Source organism: Loxodonta africana, chromosome 4, assembly GCF_030014295.1.
Source record: "Loxodonta africana isolate mLoxAfr1 chromosome 4, mLoxAfr1.hap2, whole genome shotgun sequence".
Lineage (NCBI taxonomy): Eukaryota > Metazoa > Chordata > Mammalia > Proboscidea > Elephantidae > Loxodonta > Loxodonta africana.
In genome coordinates, this window is record NC_087345.1 from 134232550 (window position 1) to 134256288 (window position 23739).

Below are 23739 nucleotides of genomic sequence, written 5' to 3' on the forward strand. Positions count from 1 at the left end.
AACTGCTAAGTCTTTCTGTCATTAATTCCACAGCTGCCTTGTCCAGCTTCTCTCTCTCTTTTTACTTATTTTTTATTGTTGTAAAAATATAGATAACACGTTTGCCGATTCAACATTTTTCACATTACAATTCAGTGAGCCCATTTACATCAATCATGCTGTGCAACCATTCTGGCTCCTCTCTTATGTGTGGCTCGTACCTGTATTTGCTCTGAGGACCGAGGGATGGCAATGCTGAATGATGGTGCCTTTCTCCACCCTTAGCACAAAATTAAATTTGTGTTCTGGGAAATGTTATTTTGTGCTTATTCAGGAAAAAATCAACAGGCTCTGAGCGCAACACATATAAAGGCTTCAGTGACTGTGAGCCATGCTTTGACATTTCACAGCAGATAACGCATTGGGGGCAAGAGTGAAAAAAAAGAAAAAAAAAAGAGTGAATAGTCAATAAAACGCAGTTGCCAGATCTTCTTTGTGGTAGTTCCTATCGGAAGTTCCTTTTTGGCACTTATGTAAAATAATTACTCTTACATTTTTCCTTGTCCCAGCACCTATGACACTGTATATTCCCACTGAAATCCTGTTCGCTGTATCAATGACATTGCTCTGAGTTGTCAGATTTATGTTACTACCTTCATTGCTACTTTTATGAGTTGGTGAAATATTTTTGAGCCATTAATGACTTTTTATAATTTGGGATTGTAACATAGTACAACTGTATGAATACATAAAGCACTTTTAAAAGCATAGACAAATAAACAAAATATGCTATATACAGACAGTGGAATATTGTTGTTGTTAGGTGCCATCAAGTCGGTTCCAACTCATTGCGACCCTATGCACAACAGAACGAAACACTGCCCGGTCCTGAGTCATCCTCACAATCGTTGTTATGCTTGAGCTCAATGTTGCAGCCACGGTGTCAATCCACCTCGTTGAGGGTCTTCCTCTTTTCCGCTGACCCTGTACTCTGCCAAGCATGATGTCCTTCTCCAGGGACTGATCCCTCCTGACAACATGTCCAAAGTATGTAAGACGCAGTCTCGCCATCCTTGCTTCTGAGGAGCATTCTGGTTGTACTTCTCCCCAGACAGATTCGTTCATTCTTTTGGGAGTCCATGGTATATTCAGTACTCTTTGCCAACACCACAATTCAAAGGCATCAATTCCTCTTTGGTCTTCCTTATTCATTGTCCAGCTTTCACATGCATGTGATGTGATTGAAAATACCATGGCTTGGGTCAGGTGCACCTTAGTCTTCAAGGTGACATCTTTGTTCTTCAACACTTTAAAGGGGTCCTTTGCAGCAGATTTACCCAATGCAATGCATCTTTTGATTTCTTGACTGCTGCTTCCGTGGCTGTTGATTGTGGATCCAAATAAAATGAAATCCTTGACAACTTCAATCTTTCCTCCGTTTATCATGATGTTGCTCATTGGTCCATTTGTGAGGATTTTTGTTTTCTTTATGTTGAGGTGCAATCCATACTGAAGGCTGTGGTCTTTGATCAGTAAGTGCTTCAAGTTCTCTTCACTTTCAGCAAGCAAGGCTGTGTCATCTGCATAACGCAGGTTGTTAATGAGTCTTCTTCCTCCAATCCTGATGCCCCGTTTTTCTTCATATAGTCCAGCTTCTCGGATTATTTGCTCAGCATACAGATCAAATAGGTATGGTGAAAGAATACAACTCTGAGGCACACCTTTCCTGACTTTAAGCCAATCAGTATGCCCTTGTTCTGTCTGAACAACTGCCTCTTGGTCTATGTACAAGTTCCTCATGAGCACAATTAAGTGTTCTGGAATTCCCATTCTTCGCAGTGTTATCCATAGTTTGTTATGATCCACATAGTTGAATGTCTTTGCATAGTCAATAAAACACAGGTAAACATCCTTCTGGTATTCTCTGCTTTCAGACAGGATCCATCTGACATCAGCAATGATATCCCTGGTTCCACGTCCTCTTCTGAAACCAGCCTGAATTTCTGGCAGTTCCCTGTCGATATACTGCTGCAGCTGTTTTTGAATGATCTTCAGCAAAATTTTGCTTGCGTGTGATATTAATGATCTCGTTCTATAATTTCCACATTTGGTTGGATCACCTTTCTTGAGAATTGGCATAAATATGGATCTCTTCCAGTCAGTTGGCCAGGAAGCTGTCTTCCATATTTCTTGGCATAGACGAGTGAGCACCTCCAGCGCTGTATCTGTTTGTTGAAACATCTCAATTGATATTCCATCAATTCCTGGAGCCTTGTTTTTTGCCAATGCCTTCAGAGCAGCTTGGACTTTTTCCTTCAGTACCATAGGTTCCTGATCACATGCCACCTCTTGAAATGGTTGAACATCGACTAATTCTTTTTGGTGCAATGACTGTGTGTATTCCTTCCATCTTCTTTTGATGCTTTCTGCATCGTTTAATATTTTCCCCATAGAATCCTTCACTATTGCAACTCGAGGCTTGAATGTTTTCTTCAGTTCTTTCAGCTTGAGAAATGCCAAGTGTGTTCTTTCCTTTTGGTTTTCCATCTCCAGCTCTTTGCACATGTCATTATAATACTTTACTTTGTCTTCTCGAGTCACCCTTTGAAATCTTCTGTTCAGTTCTTTTACTTCATCAATTCTTCCTTTTGCTTTAGCTGCTCGACGTTCGAGAGCAAGTTTCAGAGTCTCCTCTGACATCCATCTTGTTCTTTTCTTTCTTTCCTGTCTTTTCAATGACCTCTTACTTTCTTCATGCATGATGTCCTTGATGTCATTCCTCAACTCATCTGGTCTTTGGTCACCAGTGTTCAGTGTGTCAAATCTGTTCTTCAGATGGTCTCTAAATTCAGGGGGGGATATACTCAAGGTCATATTTTGGCTCTTGTGGACTTGCTCTGATTTTCTTCAGTTTCAGCTTGAACTTCCATATGAGCAGTCAGTGGTCTGTTCCACAGTCGGCTCTTGGCCTTGTTCTGGCTGATGATGTTGAGCTTTCCCATCATCTCTTTCCACAGATGTAGTCATTTTGATTTCTGTGTGTTCCATCTGGTGAGGTCCATGTGTATAGTCACCGTTTATGTTGGTGAAAGAAGGTATTTGCAATGAAGAAGTCGTTGGTCTTGCAAAATTCTGTCATTCGATCTCCAGCATTGTTTCTATCACCAAGGCCATATTTTCCAACTACTGATCCTTCTTCTTTGTTTCCAACTTTCACATTCCAATCGCCAGTAATTATCAATGCATCTTGATTGCATGTTCGATCAATTTCAGACTATAGCAGCTGATAAAAATCTTCTATTTCTTCATCTTTGGCCCTAGTGGTTGGTGTGTAAATTTGAATAATAGTCATATTAAATGGTCTTCCTTGTAGGCGTGTGGATATTATCCTATCACTGACAGTGTTGTACTTCAGGATAGATCTTGAAACATTCTTTTTGACGATGAATGTAACACCATTCCTTCTTCATATTGTCGTTCCCAGCATAGTAGACTATATGATTGTCTGATTTGAAATGGCCAACACCAGTCATTTCAGCTCACTAATGCCTAGGATATCGATGTTTATATGTTCCGTTTCATTTTTGATGATTTCCAATTTTCCTAGATTCATACTTTGTACATTCCAGGTTCTGATTATTAATGGATGTTGGCAGCTGTTTCTTCTCATTTTGAGTCATGCCATATCAGCAACGAAGGTCCCGAAAGCTTTACTCCATCCATGTCATTAAGGCCAACTCTACTTTGAGGAGGCAGCTCTTCCTTACTCATCTTTTGAGTGCCTTCCAACCTGGGGAGGGGCTCATCTTCCAGCACTATATCAATGTTCCGCTGCTATTCATAAGGTTTTCGCTGGCTAATACTTTTCAGAAGTAGACTGCCGGGTCCTTCTTCCTAGTCTGTCTTAGTCTGGAAGCTCAGCTGAAACCTGTCCTCCATGGGTGGTATCTGAATACTGGTGGCATAGCTTCCAGCATCACAGCAACACGAAAACCCCCACAGTATGAAAAACTGACAGACACGTGGGGGAGTGGAATATTACTCAGTCATAAAGGTGAATGAAGTTCTGATACATCCTACAACATGGATGAACCTTGAAAACACTATGCTGGGTGAAATCAGCCAGACACAAAAGGATAAATATTGTATGATTTCACTTACAGGAAATATCTATAACAGGCAAATACAGAAAGTAGATTAGAGTTTACTAGGAGCTAGAGGGAGGGTCGCTATGAGTCTAAATTGGTTTGATTTTTGTTTTGAGGGAGGGAAGGAATGGGGAGTAAGTGCTTATTGGGTACAGAGTTTCTGTTTGGGGTGATGAAAAAGGTTTGGAAATAAATAGTGGTGATTGTTGCAAAAAAAGAAAAATGTAATTCCTTCACTATAATATTAGGTAATTTAAGATATATGTACCTGAACATAAAAAAAATATACAAAAACACGCAACAAGAAAATAAGATTAGCCAAGGTAAACTGCCCCATTAATAAAAGCCATCCTGGAAAGCCATCTACAGCCATTAGGATTGTTAATAATTACTAAGAACAGAATGAGATTTCTGTGACAAACGCAATCAATGCCATATTTCAAATTTGTGAAAGGTAGGGAATAAAATTGTTAAATGCTTTTCCCCTGAAACTACCAGCCCACCCGAGGACCTGCTAAAACATTTCACTGCTCCAAGATATTTTAAATTCCCAAGAGATGGGGTTCAAGGAAGATGGTTGAAGGGTAGATAAGTGAACCCAGACCATCTGAAGTGTTGAAGGGAGACAGAGTTGTCAGGAGCACTTTCTTGGAGTCTTTCATTTCTTCCTCTGGCCTGGGAGCCCTGTGTGATAGCCACAGTCCACCACCAGAGGGCACTGTAGAACCAGGGAAGCCAACCTTGGACCAGAAACAAAAAAACCTGTTGCCGGATTCCAGCTCATAGCGACCCTATGGGACAGAGTAGAACTGCCTCAAAAGGTTTCCCAGGAGCACCTGGTGGATATGAACTGCCAACCTTTTGGTTAGCAGCCAAACTCTTAACCACTGTGCCACCAGGGCTCCTGGACCAGAAAGCAGAAGCCTTCAATTTGATAACGACTCATGGTGACCCTATGTGTGTCAGAGTAGACTGTGATCCACAGGGTTGTCAGTGGTTGATTTTTTGGAAGTAGATGTCCAGGCCTTCCTTTCAAGGTGCCTCTGGGTGGACTCAAACCTCTACCCTTTTGGTTTGCAGCGAAGTACTTAATCATTTACACCGTCCAGGGATTCTAGCCTTGAATCAGGTGGATCTGTTTAGAAGCCTTATTCTCCAGGCGTTCTTGAGTGCTACCCACCCCTCAGCTCTTTAACCATATTAATTTTGTTTTTCTCCCTATATTTAGGATTCTTAACCTAATGACAAGCCCTGGTGGTGCAGCGGTTGAGTGCTTGGCTGCTAATTGAAAGGTCGGGGCTTCGAACCCACCAGCCACTCTGAGGGAGAAAGATGTGGTATTCTGCTTCTGTAAAGAGTCACACCCTTGGAAACCCTGTGGGGCAGTTCTGCTCTGTCCTATAGGTCGCTATGAGTCAGAAACGACTCGATGGCAATGACTTTTTTTTTTTTTTTACCTGATGACCACGGTTGAGTTCCTGATGGTCAGTGAACAACTACAATTTATATGTAAAATATGTGTGCAGGTGATTATGTGCATTTTTCAATCTGGAAGTGAAGCAGGCAGTCACAAAAGGGTTCTTAAGGGTTATTAACCATTCCGTAATAGTTGGTTTTTCAGAAAAGTCTACTACTCTTGCTACATTTTTGTTACAACTTTTATAGCACTTCACCATGATTGGTTGAATCCCAAGGTTTCTTGTCTTCTCCTGGCAGAAGGCCAAAGTGCAGGTGCACTGACTCCGAGCCTACCCGCTATATGACCTTCCTGGGATGGCAGTAGCTAGCCGTTGCCATTTTTTCAGGGCTGTTTGCATAATAGTTTTAGAACTGTGCACAAAAACCCATTCACTAAAATTATGCAGACTGCGCACACATCACAAGACTGAAGATCCTTCCCTCACTGTTCATGCATATATGTATGTCACTCCCTATAAAAGGAGCAAGTCTGCCCTGGTTCAGGAAGCTGGCAGCCTTAGGTCATGAGGCTCCACCTGTCTCCCAGCTTGCAAACTGTGAATAAACTTTTCTGCTTTTCCAACTCTGTGTCTGGCTGACTTCAATTCGCTCGTCTGCTTGACAAGAACCTATTAGTTGACGGCTTCAGAAGGAAGCTTTATAGTTTTAATTAAACTCTCGAAGGGATTTGTGAGCTGCACCTCTCCCACCAAAAGTCAAGAACTATTGCCCAAGCACCCTGTATTCCCTTGAATACATAGAATACAATGATAAAAATATTAGATACTAATTTGTTGACCATTTACCAAGTGGAAAGCACTTTATATATATTATTTAATAGTCAAAACTATCTTGCAAGATATCCCCATTTTACAAATAAAGAACCTTAAGTTCAAAGAGGTTAAAATACTTTGTCCCAGGTCACACAGCTAGTCAGTGGTGAAGCTGCGATTCAATTTCAGAATGTCTGACTCCCATTTGTGCTGTTGCTACTTTGAGAAAAAAGTGAGCGAGTGACTCATTCACTCATCAACAAATATGTATGAGACACTGAGTGTGTGTCTAGCTCTGTACTGGGTGCTAGGGATGGAGTGGGGAACAAAACAGGCACATCTCCTGCCTTCCTGGAGCTTAGCCCTTGGAGGTGGTGGTGGTGGTGGTCATCCTAGTGAATGACAGACAATAAACAAATAACCAAACCCATTGCCATCGAGTCAATTCCAACTCATAGTAACCCTACAGGACAGAGTAGAATTGCCCCATACAGTATCCAAGGAGCACCTGGTGGATTTGAACTGCTTCTTTCGGTTAGCAGCTGTAGCTGTTAACCTCTATGCCACCAGTGTACCCCAAACAAATGACATGTAATTATAGATTGAGAAAAGGGCTCTGAAGAAAATAAACAAGCGGTAAACAAGAAAAAATCAAACCATTGCCGTCGAGTCGATTCTGACTCAGAGCGACCCTCTAGGACCCTCTAGGACAGAGGAGAACTGCCCCATAGAGTTTCCAAGTAGTGCCTGGTGAATTTGAGCTTCTGACCTTCTGGTTAGCAGCTGTAGCCCTTAACCACTACACCACCAGAGTTTTCAAACAAGGGGTAGCAATATAGAAAAATGGTGACACTACTTAGGTTGGCCAGGGAAGGGCTGTCTAAAGAAATAGCATATTATCTCACACTGAAAAATAAGAGTGAGGCACTTGCTGGTTGTTCAGTGGTAGAATTCTTGCCTCTCACGCAGGAGACCTGGGTTCAATTCCCGGCCAATATACCTCATGCACAGCCACCACTGGTCTGTCAGTGGAGACTTGTGGCACAGCTTTCTTTGGAGCTTCCAGACTAAGACGGACTAGGAAGAAAGGCCTGGCAATCTACTTCCAAAAATCAGCCATTGAAAACCCTATGGATTGCAACAGAACACTGTCTGATCCATGCCCCATCATGGGGATGGTGTAGGACAGGGCAGCATTTCTTTCCATTGTGTGTTGGGGTGGTTTGACAACAACCTCAACAATAAAGGATGAGAAGGAGCCTGCTTGACAAGAGGTGGAGACAGCATTCCAGGAGGAGGGAAGAGTGTGTCTGGAGCAGGGACCCATGACCAGAGAAGAGGTTGACAGGGAACAGAAGTCATCAGGGCTTTCTAGGCCCGGTAAATAATTCAGTTTTATTCTATGTGAAATGAGAATCCATTGTAGGGTTTAAAACAGGGGAGATACATGATATAATTTATGTTTTTCTGTTCCTTTTAATTAATGTTTTTGAAATTATGATACACGCACTTGGTACAAATTTCAAAAGGTACAAAATTGCTCTGGTTGGGGTGGAGAGGAGATTGGGGGCAGTCAACAAAAGTGCAAGGATGTTACCTGGCTGAGGTAAGGGATGGGTGGCCTGTCCCGTGTTGGTGGGCCTGCTGATGGAGAAGAGTGGACAGTGTCGTTCCGTTTTTAAGCACTTGGGAGACATTCAAGTGGAGATATTAGGTAGGCAGTCAGATATGAGTCTTGAGCTCAGAAAAGAGTCTTTAGGAGTTGCCAGCATAGAGATGGTATCTAAGATCACGGGGATGGCTGAGATGGCTGGGGCAGAGTATAAGGGGTGAAAATGGGAGCCTAGAACCAGACACTGATGGTAAGAGTTGGGTAGAGGAGGTGGAAGCTGAAAAGGAGACAGAGGAGTGGGAGGAAAAACAGGAAGACTTGTGGGCTGAGGAGGAAAGTGTCCATGGGACTGCTGGGGACCTGGACAAGGGCAGTTCCAGCTGCGTGGAAGGGGTAGAGGCCGGACGGAGTGGGCAGAAGAGAGGTTGGAGAGGAGAAAGTGGAGACAGCGTGAGCAGACAGCTCTATCAAGAAGCTGGGCTCTGAAGGCCAGCATAGAAATGGGGCAGTCCTGAGCATGGGCCAGGGGGTGTGGGAAAGAGAGGTTTTTTTTCTTTTTTTAAATACATTTGTTACAAGACCATGTTTCCATCCTGAAGGGAATGGAGAATGAAGAGACAGGGAGAAGATGCAGCAAGCAGAGTACGGGATAACAGCAGGAAGTGAGAGGATGGAATTGGGGCACATGGAGATGCTGGCCTTTGAGAGGAGAGACCCTTCATCTGTGGTATCAGGAGAGGAAAAAGAGCCGGGTTCTGATGTAGGCAGGTAGATGTAGTCATGGAAAGCTGTGGAAGCTCTTGTCTATGACTCTACATTCCCAGCAATGTGAGAAGAAAGCCGTCAGGAGAAACCAGGGAGGGGGAGGGGAGCAGGACAGTTCTGAGGAGCAATAGATGTGTAGGTTAGCCATATTGAAAGTGGGGAAAGGGAGATGTGACGATTGCTGGATGCTGTTGGGAGTCCCTGGGTGTTGGTGAACATAGAATTATAGCACTCCCATCTGCCTGGCTGGTTGTGTTTCTCCAGCAATGCTTGGTTCCATCCTTGCAGCCCGGAGGAGCTCATCCAAGGCTGAGGTTTTGTCAGCAGAGAATGACGGCAGGGAGAGAGAGGGATTGGAATTGAGGACTCTTGCAAGGGACTATATCTAATGAGGATCCACTGACTCTCTGCTGGATGAAGAAAGAGAAGAAGCCTGAGAGGAACGACGGCAGGAAGTCTCTGTGGCACCAAAGAACTGGTTCAAAGGAGGTTCTTGAGCAGGTGGTCAGAGAGTGGGATGATGGAACCAGTGCCTGGGGAGGCGGTTTGGTTTCAGGTAAATAACAAGATCCAGGTGTGGCCCTGGGAATAGGAGGGTGAGTTGGAGGAAACAGTCATCAGAAAGGAAGAGGACAAGGAACAGAGAGGCCATGGTGACGGATGGGTCACCCACATGGATGTTGAAGGTGCCGAGGATAATGACAGGGGTGGGAGTGGAGAGGAAGACAGAGCCTGGAGCTCAGTCTTCAGGAAAGGAGTGGGGAGTGATCAGGAAGCAAGAAGATGACAGCAAAAACAAGGTGAGGGCAGTCAACTGTATGCCCTCATTCTCAAAGGACAGATTATACGGACAAGCACAAACAGAACATTAACAGGTAAACTCCCTAGGTGAAAATAAAGGAACTCCCCTCCTCTGTTGCTTTCTTTAGAATTTACTTCAGATAACTTGTAGTTGTAAATTTTGTCTTTCAAAAAAGCATGTAAATATAACTACAGGTAATCCTCCTCTGTTGTTAGGTGCTGGTCCAGTCAATTCTGACTCACGGTGACCCTATGCACAACAGAAGGAAGCACTGCCAGGTCCTGCGCCATCCTCATGATCACAGCTGTGCTTGGGCCCATTGTTGCAGCCACTGTGTCAATCAATCCCTCTCATTGAGGGTCTTCCTCTTTCTCAACGATTGGTTCCTCCTGGTAACATGTCCAAAGTATGTGAGACGAAGTCTCTTCTACCTTCCTGTTTTTCCTGGAAGGAGATTAGCATAAACTCAGGTGGCCCAGCTTTATCTCCGGGCAAGAGGGATAAAAAAGTAACACCTATCTGTCAAATATAAATGCAACCATTGTACCCCCTTCCCTATATAATGGTTAAGATTCCTTTCTGTCTTTGCGATCTCTTAGCATCACGTTCTGGTTTGATGCTTAAAAAAACCAAAACCCATTGCCTTTGAGTCAATTCCAACTTATAGCGACCCTGCAGGACAGAGTGGAACTGCCTCATAGGGTTTCCAAGGAGCAGAGGGTGGATTCGAACTGCTGACCTTTTGGTTAGCAGCAGAGCTCTTAACCACTTTTTCAATAATAACACTTTTCTTTTTCTTCTAATTTTGTGGAAAGGTTGTTTGAGTTGGGAATAAAAAAAATTTTTTTTGTGGAGAGGTTGTTTGAGTTGGGAGTAGTTTCCTTTTTTTTAAGTAATTTTTCACCAATGGTTTCCAAGGGGTTTCAGGGGTGGGAGTGGGTAATTACTTCTGGAAGCAGCTGTGGGGACCCTGGAGGGCCCAACCTTACTTCCTGGCCCTAAGGTATGTGTGGAATGTGAGAATAAGATCGAGGCTAGATTAGAGAAGGCATTTCCTGATCTCTCAGGATATCTGACAAGTAAAGGAGCCCTAGGCGGTGTCTTTCTTTCCTGGGGAGGTTTAGGACCAAAACCAAATCCCACCTCATCCTTCATTTCCCATTCTTCCTTCCAATCTTTTTGAGACCTGTTAGGGGCTGTCTGGTGTGGAGATTTCATTCATTCAACACAAATTCACTGAGCCCCCACACAGGCGGGCACTCACCGTTCTAGGCACTGAAGACAGACCCCACAGTGAACAAAGCAGAGAAAAAGAAACCCTGCCCCCAACCCCGTAGAGCTCACAGTCAGGCAGGGGAGTTGTTTCCGCTTTGTTCTTGGTGCAAAAGCTACCAGAAGGGAGGCTGCTGGCAGGTGCTGGAATCTGGACTCGGAGTGAGTTAAGATAGTGAGTCACTTTTGCTGCCTGGGGCAGGAGGGTGGGGTGGGGTTGGGGCTGTGAGGAAGAGGGGGAGGGACAATGGAGGAAAATGGAAAGAGTGCTGAATTTGGCGTCTGCAAGCCTGGGACTGTACGACATTGAACAAATCATTTACTTTTCCTGACAACTGTTAGCTGATCAGTAAAGCAGGGAAGAATTCCTGAGTTGCTGTGGAATGAAACCAAAGTGTTACTTAAATACTTAGGTGTTACACAAAAGATCATTATGCCATTACTTAAATCTTTGTTCCTTCTCTGAGTATGGGCAGGATAATAGCACCTGCCTCCCTGGGGGTGTTTGTGAGTGTAAAATAAAATAATACGTGTAAAATGCCACATGGTACTGGGTAAATGTTGACCACTGTCATTAGTCCAGTCATCTCCAATGAATTCTTTGTTGTCTCAAGGCCAGGCTCCACCTTAAACGGGAAATAGGTAACTGTCCCAGGCTGAGGGTTGGGGTTAGGCAGAGCTTCAGGGTGGGAGCAGGGTGCTTGGGGCCAGGCGTGGAATCTGCTTGGTCTGACACAGTTGGGGGCCCACTATTACAGCCTTAGTTTCTTGGAAGAGGAGGAAGAGGAAGAAGGCACTGATGAGGAAGTCCTGTGAGATTTTTAGGTGAGTGTAGCTGGAGGGGCACCCTGGTGGCACAGTGGTTAAGCATTTAGCTGCTAACCAAAAGGTCAGCAGTTCAAATTCACCAACTGCTCCTTGGAAATCCTACAGGGCAGTTCTACTCTGTCCTATAGGGTCAATATCAGTCAGAGTCTACTCCACAGCAATGGACTTTTTGGTAGCTGGAGGAAGAGAGGCTGGGACCCCTGGATCCTTTTTGCCTGCTTCCTTCCCCTTGCACCCGAAAGCCCCTGGTTCATCCATTCATTTGGTACATTTTTACCAAGGACCTACTATGTGAAGAAGATACTGTGGGGTCACTGGTCTCAAGGAGCTACATTCCAGAGGTGGATGGGGTGGGTAGGTGGTTGGCCTGATTGCTCGCCTTTTTCCTGTAAGTTATTTCTGGTCTTTCCCCCTGGGAAGGGTGGTGGTGGGGTTAGGAGGGTTATCCCAGCTTCCAGTCCCAATTGGAACTTGGCTTGGGATCCCCAGCAAACGCCCAGAAACACCTTTGAAAAGTAGAATCATATGGTTCCAGGAGTGGTGCAAACTTTAAGTGCCCAAAAGGTTGGCAGTTTGAACCCACCCAGAGAAGACCTGGGAGAATGGCCTGGTGACCTGGTTTTGAAAGGTCACAGCCTTGAAAATCTCTACTTGAAAACTTCTACTCTGCACATATGGGGTCACCATGAGTCAGAATGGACTCCATGGCAACTAACAAAGAGAGAAAGCAGAGAGGGGAAGAAGGGGGAGGGGAGAGGGGAGAGAGACACACAGAGGGAGGGAAGGAGGGGTCTCCCTTCTCCAAAATTTTATTTCGTATCCACAGGAAAACTGAAAAAAGTACTAAAATGAACACTATATACACTTCCCTTAGATTCCCTAATTGTCAGCATTTTGCAGTTGCTCAGATGCTGGTAGAGGGCGGGGAGAGAGAGGGGTCCGCAGAAGGGCGGCTGAGGCGGGGTAGGAGCAGGCCACGAGGGGGCGCCGCCGGTACGGCCCGAGGGGGAAAGAGTCGGTTTTGTGGGGCCGCAGCTCTTGAGGGTGACTCACTGCGGGGGTGGGATGATGAGTCAGCCCCCGCCCCCTCGGGCTTCCTGCGCCCCTTCTGTCTCCACCCCACAGCCGCGCCCGCCCTAAAGCTGGCCCTTGGGAGACGGCTCACCCTCAGGGGTGCGGCTGTGTCTGTGTGCCATCTTTCCTCGGCCCTGCCCTCTTGGGGCCTCGTTTTCGGCCTGCAGCGCCGGCCTAGAGACCCCAGGCATTCCCCGAAGCTCGGGCCTCCCCACAGTCCTGCTCCGAGCCGCCCGCGGCTCCTCCCCAGTGCGCGCTCGCTCCAACTATTCTGTCTTCTGGGGCCAGAGCTTCAGGAAGAGGCTTTGTGGTGACTGGGGCCCTCGGTGCTCCCCGGGGATTCCACGGCTACGCCTCTTCCCCTCCCCTTTCCCGGGATTCCCTTTCTTCTAGGAGACCGGCGTCTTCTCTGCGCGAGATTAAAGGGCAGACTGTGCGCGCAGGCTGCGGGCCGGAGGCGCTGTCCTGCGGGGAGGGCGGACGGCCGGGTAGACTCTGGGGCTTGGTTCAGAGTGGCATTTCCTGCGGGGCGGGTGTCACTTATCCCCCTGCCTCGCCTTTCCTTGGGCCGGGAATGGCTGCGCAGCCACTCGGTCAAGAGCGGGGTTCAGGGCCCCGCCCCGTCCTGGACCGGAATCCGAGGGACATCTCTGTGTGTGCCGAGGCTGGGCAGTGGCCAGCGGCCACAGAGGGAAACATGCCCCCTGCCAAAACCACACACACAAAAATGTCTGGTCTGTTCCTTGGGTGTGCCAGGGCGTTTTTGCCTCTTCAAAGGGTTAGGAACCCCTGGGTCTTATCTGCAGGTTGAAGAAGGTGCTTGGAGACGCTCTGGCCCAGACTCTTAGGAGGTTAAAGCTGCAAGAGATCTCATAGAGCCTGGATCACTTTGGAGACTAACCCAAGAAAGAAAGTGACTTGTCCGAAGGACCCCAAAGCTGAGCCCAGAGCTCCTGCCTCTGGGCCTCCACTGGCAAGGTGCTGGGGGTACCTAAAATAGCGCCTGACACACTAAAAACAAACAGTTGCTATCCAGTTGACTGGACTCATAGTGACCATATAGGGCAGAGTAGAACTGCCGCATAGGGTTTCCAAGGCTGTAATCTTTACGGAAGCAGACTGCCACATCTTTTTCTGATGGTTTTTACCTTTTGATTAGCAGCTGAACTCTTAACCACTGTGTCTGGCATACAGCCAGTCCTTGATAACTATTGTATGTATTATACTACATCTCCAAGCCTGATGCCATGTTCATCTTCATATAGTCCAGCTTTTCGGATTATTTGCTCAGCATACAGATTGTACAAGTATGGTGAAAGGATACAACCATGACACACACCTTTCCTGACTTTAAACCAGGCGGTATTCCCTTGTTCTGTTTGGACTGCCTCTTGTTCTATGTAAAGGTTCCTAAGGAGCACAATTAAGTGTTCTGGATTTCCCATTCTTCAAATTGGTATCAGTAATTTGTTATGATCCACACAGTTGAATACCTTTGCATAGTCAATAAAACACAGGTAAACATCTTTCTGGTATTCTCTGCTTTCAGCCAAGATCCATTTGACATCAGCAATGACATCCCCATTTCCTGTCCTCATCTGAATCTGACTTGAATTCCTGGCAGTTCCCTGCTGATGCAGCCATTTCTGAGGAGGACTTGAAGCACTTACTGAGGAAGATCAAAGACTGCAGCCTTCAGTATGAATTACACCTCAACATAAAGAAAAAAGAAATCCTAGAAACTGGACCAGTAAGCAACATCATGATAAATGGAGAAAATACTGAAGTTGTTGGGGATTTCATTTCACTTGTATTAACAATCAACACCCATGGAAGTAGTAGTCAAGAAAAAAAAAAAAACAACGATGTATTATTGCACTGGGCAAATCTGCTGCAAAAAAACCTCTTTAAAGTGTTAAAAAGCAAAGAGGTCACTTTTTGACCTAGGTGCAAAAGCCATTGCCTCATATGCATGTGAAATCTAGATAATGAAAAAGGAAGACCTGAGAAGAACTGATGCTTTGAATTATGGTGTTGGCAAAGAATATTGAGTATACCACGGACTGCCGGAAAGCAAACAAATCTGTCTTGGAAGAAGTACAGCCAAAATGCTCCTTAGAAGGGAAGATGGTGAGACTTTGTCTTGTTCACTTTGGACATGTTATCAGGAGGGACCAACCCCTGGAGAAGAATATCGTGCTTGGTGGAGGATCAGCGAAAAAGAGGAAGCTCCTCCATGAGCAGGGACAGATTACCCAATAAGCCCACGTTTACTGGTTAATCCACCCCGTCAACGAAATGGATTGACACAGTCACTGCAACAATGGGCTCAAACATTCTTACTCTTGTGGGGATGGCACAGGACTAGGTAGTGTTTCACTCTGTTATACACGGGGTTGGTGTGAGTTGGAGCTCATTCGAAGGCACCTGACAACAACATGCTACATCTACAAATACATTTTATTGTTAGTTGCCCTTGAGTTGGCTCCAACTCATGGTACAGCGGACCAAAAGGATACCCAGTCCTGCGTTATCCTCATGACGGTTGGTGTGCTTAAGTCGATTGTTACAGTCATTGTGCATTTTGAGTCCCTTCCAACCTAGGGGCTCATCTTCCAGCACTATTTTGGTCAGTATTCTATCGTGGTTCATGGAATTCTCATTGGCAATTTTAGGAAGTAGATTGCCAGGCTTTTCTTCCTACTCTGCCTGGAAGCTCTGTTGAAACCTGTTTACCATGGATGACCCTGCTGGTTTTTGAAATACTGGTGGCATGGCTTCCAGCATCAGAACAGACCACAACTCATCACAGTATGACGAACTGACAGGCAGGTGGTGGGCATATACATATGTGTGTGTGTATGCTAATAGCCAACCTTTATAGTGTATCTTCTGTGTGACAGGCATTGTTCCAAGTGCTCTTGTGTATTAATTATCTCATTTGATTCTTACAACTACACTAAGATGTAAGTCTTATTGTTACCCCATATGGCATCTGAAGAAACAGAAGCTCAGAGAAGTTAAGTAACTTGCCCAAGATCATACAGCTAGGAAATGTGGTATAGGATTTAAATCCAGAACCCTTGACTTTAGAGGCTGTGTGCTTACCTACTGCACAGACTAACTTAATATATTGGTGGAGTCTATTAGTAAAAATGGTTTGTGCCTTCCGAGTGTCTGAAGAGCACAGGGTTAAACTCAGCCCTGAGAAGAAGAGCCATTTCCCTCACAGAAGCCCTCTGCCCCTCTGTCAGCAAACTAAGCTGCAGTTTTCCCAAGGTGACACAGAGCCAGAAGAGAATCGCTGTGTCACTGTTGTTACTTTTTTGCTGTCCCCTATTACCCCAGGACCTGGCCTCTCTTTCCCACCATTCCCCACTGTTGGCTTTGTAGACCATACTCCCGGTTATCGGGAGAGTTGCCTTTAGCAGCGTTTCCCAAATACCTGTCAACAGAGCGAGGCAGATTGTGGTTCATTAGAATCGCTTGGGGAGCGTTATAGATTGAATTGTGTCCCCTAAAAAGATACGTTGAAGTCTTAACACCTGTATCTATGAATGTGACATTGTTTGGACGTAGGATCTTTCTTTTGTTATCAGTCTAATTAAGTCGTACCAGAGTAGGGTGGGTCCTAATCCTTCTGAGTGGTGTTTTATTATAAAAAGAGTCACACAAAAAGAGAAGACACCATATGAGGATCCACCTACAAGCAGAGGAACACCAGAGATTGTCGGCAACCACCAGAAGCTAGGAGAGAGGCATGTAACAGCTCGTCTCTCAAAGCTCTTAGAAGGAATTGACATGGCTGATACCCTGATTTGGACTTCTAGCCTCCAGAACTATGAGAAAAGAAATTTCTCTTCTTTAAAGCCATCCACTTTGTGGTATCTTGTTATGATGGCCCTGGAAAACTAAGACTGGGAACATGTTAAACACACAGAGCCCCAGCCCATTCTAGAGCAGCAATTCTCAACTTTGGTTGTGCATTGCTATCTGGTGGGCTTGAAGAAACCGCTGATGTCTGGGTCCCATCCTCCAGAGCTTTCGGTTCAATACGTCTGGGGTCCAACCTGGGCAAGAGGTGATTTAACAAAATTCTCAGGTGATTGATTCCCAGGTGCATCTGAAGTTGAGAACCACTGCTCTGAAGATTGAGTTGGTAGGGTTGAGGCGGCCCTAGGAACCTGTATTTTTAAGCAACAGCTCATGTGATTTCCACATGCAGCAGTGTTTGCAAACCTCTGGTCTAGAACTCACTTTTTTCTAATTGGCTTTGAAAAATGTCCGAGATTTTCCCAAAGGGAGTACCAATACCATGTGTGGAAGTCACATCCATTCTCATCCTCTGCTGGTCCCTGCCTTGGTTTATAGGGTTTCTTTCCTTACTGGGCACCAGTATTCTCGCTCACACAATAGCATTCGTCACAGATTCAGAGCAGGGTGGTCACCCCTATAAGACTCCACCTGAGGCTGGGACCCTTGAACACTGAGGACTCAGACCAGGTGTGCTGGTAGCTCAAGTACCTTTGTGAACCCATGCATCTTCCTCTGATTCTCTCGTAGACCATATTATGACATGTGAGCTGGATGGCGTTAACTGCTTCCTCCCCTCTTCTGGGGCAAGTTGTTCATACTTTTCTTTCCGTAACCACTGCATTCCATCCTGGTGTGAAGTGCGAAGTTAGATCTGTTATTTCCCAGTTTGAGAGTCTTTTTCACTTGTCTTTGGTTGATTGCACATATTGTTAGGTTAGGAGTCTGCTAGACTGTGTGCCCTTGGGCATGTCACTGAACCTCTCTGATCCTCAATTTCCTTATCTGTTAAATGGGCTTATGTGCCCTGCCACTTTACAAGGTTGTGTGTTCAAATACGATAGTCTGCAAAGATGTGCTTTGGTGATTGCAAATCACAATACTAATGAATCTATAGTTACTGAATTGGATAAATGGAGCTTTTTCTTTCCTAGTTGGCAGATTCAGGGGCAATTTGCCCTTTCTTAGGGAATACCCCAGATGGCAACAACATCAGGTATTAAAGTCCCTGGCATTGGTAGAACCTAGAATCTTACTTCCCTTCCTCATCAAATCAGAGTGTACTCAATGAGCTCCTACTACTGTATGCACCCAGCACTGGGGTAGGTGTGAAGGGATTCCAGGCCGTTTGCTGAAAAGTAAGACAGTAGGAAAATAAGTGGGTAATGTTGGGTGAAAACAGACTGCTAGAGGCGGTGAAAGCTTTGGGGTTGCAGAGGGAGAGTGCAGCATAAATGGCCAGAGAATAAATAGCTTTTGCAGAGGAAAGGACCTGAACCAGACAACTTAAATACTTAGGTGTTACACAAATGATCATTATGCCATTACTTAAATCTTTGTTCCTTCTCTGAGTATGGGCAGGATAATAGCACCTGCCTCCCTGGGGGTGTTTGTGAGTGTAAAATAAAATAATACGTGTAAAGGAATGGCCAGAGAATAAATATCTTTTGCAGAGGAAAGGACCTGAACCAGACAACCCCAGAAGGACAGGTAGGATTTGGGTGGGGCAGAGGACGATGTGGTCAAAAGTGCTCTAAGAGGATGGAGAAGTGCCCTGAGCAGAGGTCCCAGGGAGAGAAGGCTGGATTGGCAGACCCTCCCTCACTGTTATTGCTACAGTAACCCAGCCCACTGGGACAGATGCAGGCGTGAAGCCTCTTACACACCAGCATCAAAAAATGGTGTCATACTTAGGAGCTTCATGTCTTCTTCCAGAACTCATGGAACTGTGGCAGGCTAACTTGTTGTCTTGCAAAGAGGGTAAAATCTCAGACCCTGGACACTTCTTGACACTCGAGGCTGATGTAAATGTTCGGTTACCTGACCCCTCGTGTACACGTGGGAGGTTTTCTCTGGGGCAAATACCTAGAAGCTGGATGGCAGGATCACAGGGTACACACAGCTTCCTTCCTCTGTGTATGATCATCTCAAATGGCTCTCCAAAGTGGTTGTATCATACGCATCACACCAGCAATGAGTGAGAATTCCCATTGTTCTGATCCTAGCCAATACCTGGTATTTTTAATTTGTACCAATCTAGAAGGCAAGAATTGTTAATGCATGGTCGTTTGTACATTTTGTTCACAACAGTGTCCACAGAAGCTAGAACAATGTTTACACATAGTATATGCTCAATAAATATTTGTTGGTGGTTGAAAGAAAAAATAAATGAATGAATGTGACAGAAAAAAAAATGGTATCATAAAGCAGTCCCCGAATGAGGGTGTGGCCTTGTCCCTTCCTTGCCTTTGCTTTTCTAAGGGGAAAGGATTATCCACTCTTCTTTTTCCAGTTATCCCGCTGAAGTGCGATCTGGTGCCCTCTCCTCTAGAATCCACAGCTCACTGGCAGCCATTCTGGTGCACTGACAGGAAAGGATGAATCAAAAGCCCCTTTCATCTGGGGCTTCTCCTTCCATCCTAGTGGCAGGAGCAGGAGCAGGGGCAGCCAAAGCTTGATATGTCCTTATGGTGCCAACGCCATAAAGGCTGCTTGTTGACAATAGTCTAAAAGTGTTAGGTTGCCAGGTCACACCTCCCAGATAGCTGCGCTTCCACATAGTCCTCTCTCCTTCACTCTGGGTTCTCTGGAAACGCTGGTGCCACCTCACGCTGTTACTTCCTCTGCACTCCCTGCCTCCGAAACTTCACATCTTCTAACCCTGCCAATGCCCCCACCCTCCACCCAGAGCGTCGTCCATTGTCCTCATAAAAACTACTTGGGAGCGAATGCCACAAGGGAAATCGCTGTTTGGGGGCCAGGAAGAAGAGGATGAGAATGGAATGGGTGAGTGATGGAAAAAGTGACTTCTAGCCATTCCCCGGGCTTGGGCCTGGACGGCAACTCCAAGTGGTTGCCATGGTGTTGACCAGAACAGCACACTGCCTTCCTCCTTCCCTGAGAATTGAATAATGCTCGTTGTGCCTTCTTCTTCCTACTTTAATCGTCAGGATTCTGCCTGGTATGGAGTGCAAGTTCCCCAGGCATAGCCACTCTTGCCTCAGTTTCCCAACCTGACCAGAGGAAGCAGTGGGTAGTCACTGGGATAGAGAGAGTGGGCTGGATGTTCCCTGTTTGCACATCCAGACCTGCTCTTCACCCTGCCCCACCTGCTCTGTGCCCAGCAGACTGACCTCTCTGGGCTGCTTCTGCTGGGCTCCTTGGCCTCTGGCTTCCCGTTAGCCAGTGGGAGGCGCCAGCAGGAATTGGAGCGTGAGAGGAGAGTGGGATGGGCTCGCTCCCTGCTGGGCTGCTGGTTGGCAGTGGCTGCGCTCCTCTGACAGCCCACTCAGAGCCCATAGCTCCTGTCAGGTAGCCCTCTCCTGCAGCTCCAGGTCTCACTGGGGTCTGCAAATTGCTCCCTTCCCCTTGCTTCCTCAAGCCTCAGAGTGGCAGTGGCTTCCAGCTGTTGCTAACCCTGGGGTATATCACCACCTCTATCTGGTTTCCCTCATCCCTGCCCACGCCTCTATGATCCATTAAACTCTTCTCAGTCAGCCCTTATGGGTACATTCTCTCTGTTTGTTCCTGTGATGCTGACTGATAGGGTGAATGTCTTAACAATGAGGAAGAAAGGAAGGCAGTTGACTCAGGACTCTTTTGAGGTCAGGGCTCTGACATATATATGTATCCAAGAGAATTTGTCAAAGTGTTGGGATGTCATTTCCAAGATTAGGATATAAAAGACTGTGACTGTCATCTTGCAGGCACTCTTTCTCTCTTGCCTGCTTGGCTTTGCTGAAGCAAGCTGCCATGTTGGATAGGCCCATGTGGCAAGGAACTGCGGACGGCCTCTGGCCAACAGCCAGAGAGGAACTGAGACCCTCAGTCCAATATCCAGTGAGCAACCAAGTCCTGCTGATGGTTATGTGCAAGAGCTTGGAAGTGTATCCTTCTCCAGTTGGCCTTGAGGTAACCGCAGCCCTGACCAACATCTTGATTTTAGCCTGTGAGAGACCCTGAAGCAGAGGACCCAGCTAAGCCATGCCCACATTCCTAACTCACAGAAACTATGAGATAATAAATGTTGTTTTTGTTTTAAACTGCTAAGTTTTGGGGTCATTTGTTACACAGCAATAGAGAACTCAGACAGCCTCCAAAACTGTGCTCACTGTACGTCCTCATCTTTGTCCCTGGGTAACTTTATGACCTCACCTTCTACCCCTGCCCCCCACTCTACTCCACCCATACTGGCCCTCTTGCAGTTCCTCAAAGGCACCGCACCTTCCCTCATTAAGGTCTTTGTACTTGCTGTTCTCCATGTCTGGAACACCTTTCCACCAGATATCTGCCTGGCTAACCCCTTTCCTCCTTTATTGACTTCTCAGCAAGATCTTCCTTGACTGCTCTATTTGAAAGTAAAATGTCCCTGGGTGGCACAAACAGTTTGCACTCAACTACTAAACTAAAGGTGGGTGGTTTGAACCCACCCAGTGGGACTGCGGAAGAAAGACCTGGCTATCTGCTTCTGTAAAAAGAAACCTTACGGAGCGATTCTACTCTGTAACACATGGGTTGCCAGGAGTTGGAATCGACTTGATGAGAGTAGGTTTGGTTTTTTGATTTATTCGAAAGTACAATCTGTTGCCACCACAGGCACCTTTGATCCTCTTTATTTGGCTCTTTGCTCTATTTGTTTTCTTATAGCACCTATGGCCTTCTAACGTATTACGTAATTTGCTTTTTTCTTACCTTTTTTGGGTTTGCTGTCTCTCATTGTTAGCATATAAGGCCCACAAGGACAGGGGGTTGGTCAGTTTTGTTCACTAATGTGTCCCAACGGTCTAACAGTGCCTGACACATATAGGTGCTCACTAAATATTTGCTGAATGAATGAATGAAGAATACACCTAAAAATGAAGCCAACACTGAGAAAAGCAGAGCTGAGAAATGGACAAAGCCAGACTAGCCACTGGTGGTCCCGCTTGTGCGCTAGGGCCAGCTGTACCAGGCTCCGTTTGTGGACTTGCTGGTTACATAAAGCCAGTGAATCTCGTTTTACGGAGTAGCGAATCTGAAAAAGGTTTACTGTCACTTGCAAACCAGAGCCCTGAGTAATTTACAGGATTAATGAGGAGTGGGTGTGGCCGTGATGCTGGGGAAGGCCAAACCAAAAACAAAACAAAACAAAACAAAAAACCCAAGCCCATTCCTGTCGAGTCCATTCTGACTCATGGCAACCCCATGTGTGTCAGAGTAGAACTTCTCCATAGGGTTTTCTTGGCTGTAATCTTAGTGGAAAGGAGCCCTGGTAACACAGTGGTTAAGTGCTAACTAATAAGTCGGCAGTTCGAAGCCAACAGCCACTCCGCAGAAGAAAGATATGGCAGTTGGCTTGCGTAAAGATTATAGCCTTGGAAACCCTATGGGGCAGGCCTACTCTGTCCTATAGGGTCGCTATGTGTAGGAATTGATTAGAAGGTAATGGGTTTTTGGTTTCAGGTTAATCTTAATGAAAGCAGATTGCCAGATCTTTTCTTCTGAGGGTGGGTTTGACTGCCAAACTTTAGCTTAGCAGACAGCAGAGGAAAATGCAGGGGGAGAGAAGGAGTGGGGAACACGTCGCTGTTGTTGTTTCTAGGCACCATTGAGTCTATTCTGACTCATAGCAATTGTTATGGATTGAAGTGTCCCCCCAAAATACGTGTGGTAAATCCAAGAACTACGGCCGTTAACCAAAAGGTTGGCAGTTCGAATCCACCAGGCACTCCTTGGAAACTGTATGGGGCAGTTCTACTCTGTCCTATAGGGTCGCTATGAGTTGGAATCGACTCCACAGCAATGGGTTTGGTTTTGGTTTTTTTTTTATTCCTGTGGATATAATCCCATTTGGGAATGGATTCTTTGTTATGTTAATAAGACAGTATTAGTATAGGGTGTATCTTAAATCGGTCTCTTTTGAGATATAAAAAGGGTAGATTAAGTGCAAGCAAGCAGATAAGCAGAAATGGGGCAAGATGGATGCCATTCCACATGAAGACCACCAAGGAGCCAAGGAACAAAGATCTTCCCCAAGAGCTGACAGAGAAAGACTTACCCTAGAGCCAAACCCAGTGTCATCAAGTCGATTCCGACTCATAGCGACCCTATAGGACAGAGTAGAACTGCCCCACAGAGTTTCCAAGGAGTGCCTGGCAGATTCGAACTGCTGACTCTTTGGTTAGCAGCCATAGCACTTAACCACTATGCCACCAGGGTTTCCACCCTAGAGCCAGCACCCTGAGTTTGGACTGCTAGCCTCCTAAACTGTGGAAAATAAATTTGTTTGTTAAAGCCACCCACTTGTGGTATTTCTGATATAGTAACACTGAATAACTAAGACAGTGACCCTTTATGACAGAGCAGAATTGCCCCATAGGGTTTCCTATGCTCTAATCTTAACCTGAGCAGATTGCCAGGTCTTTTCTTCCTCAGAGTGGCTATTATGTGCCAAGGAGTGGGCTGGGTTTGTCACACACACTATTTTTCCAATTCTCATGACAACCTGTGAACTGGGTATCATTACTCCTACTTCACAGATGAAGAAACTGAGGTTCAGTGAGGTTAATCAACTTGCCTAAAGTCATATAGCTAGTAAGTGGCTGAGGTAGGAATAAAATCCAGGTCTTTCTTTTATTTTCTTTTTTTAAAGAGGTAAACTTTTAATTTGGGACAATTTTAGATTTACAGAAAAGTTGCAACGATAATACAGAGGGATCCTGAATACCCTTCACCCAGCTTCCCCTAATGCTAACATTTTACATGATTCTGGTACATTTATCAAAACTAAGATTTTAACAGTGATATGTTACTATTAATTATACAGATGTTTAGATTTCACCTGTTTTTCCACTAATTTCTTTTTTTCTGATCCAGGATCTAATCCAGCTAACCACATCGCATCTAGTAGATTCACTGAATAAAAAAAAAACAAAAACTTTTTTTCTTCCAGTCTTTTCCATTGTCATGTATATATTTTTTGTTGTGACCATCACATTATCCAGTTGTGTCTAGTTT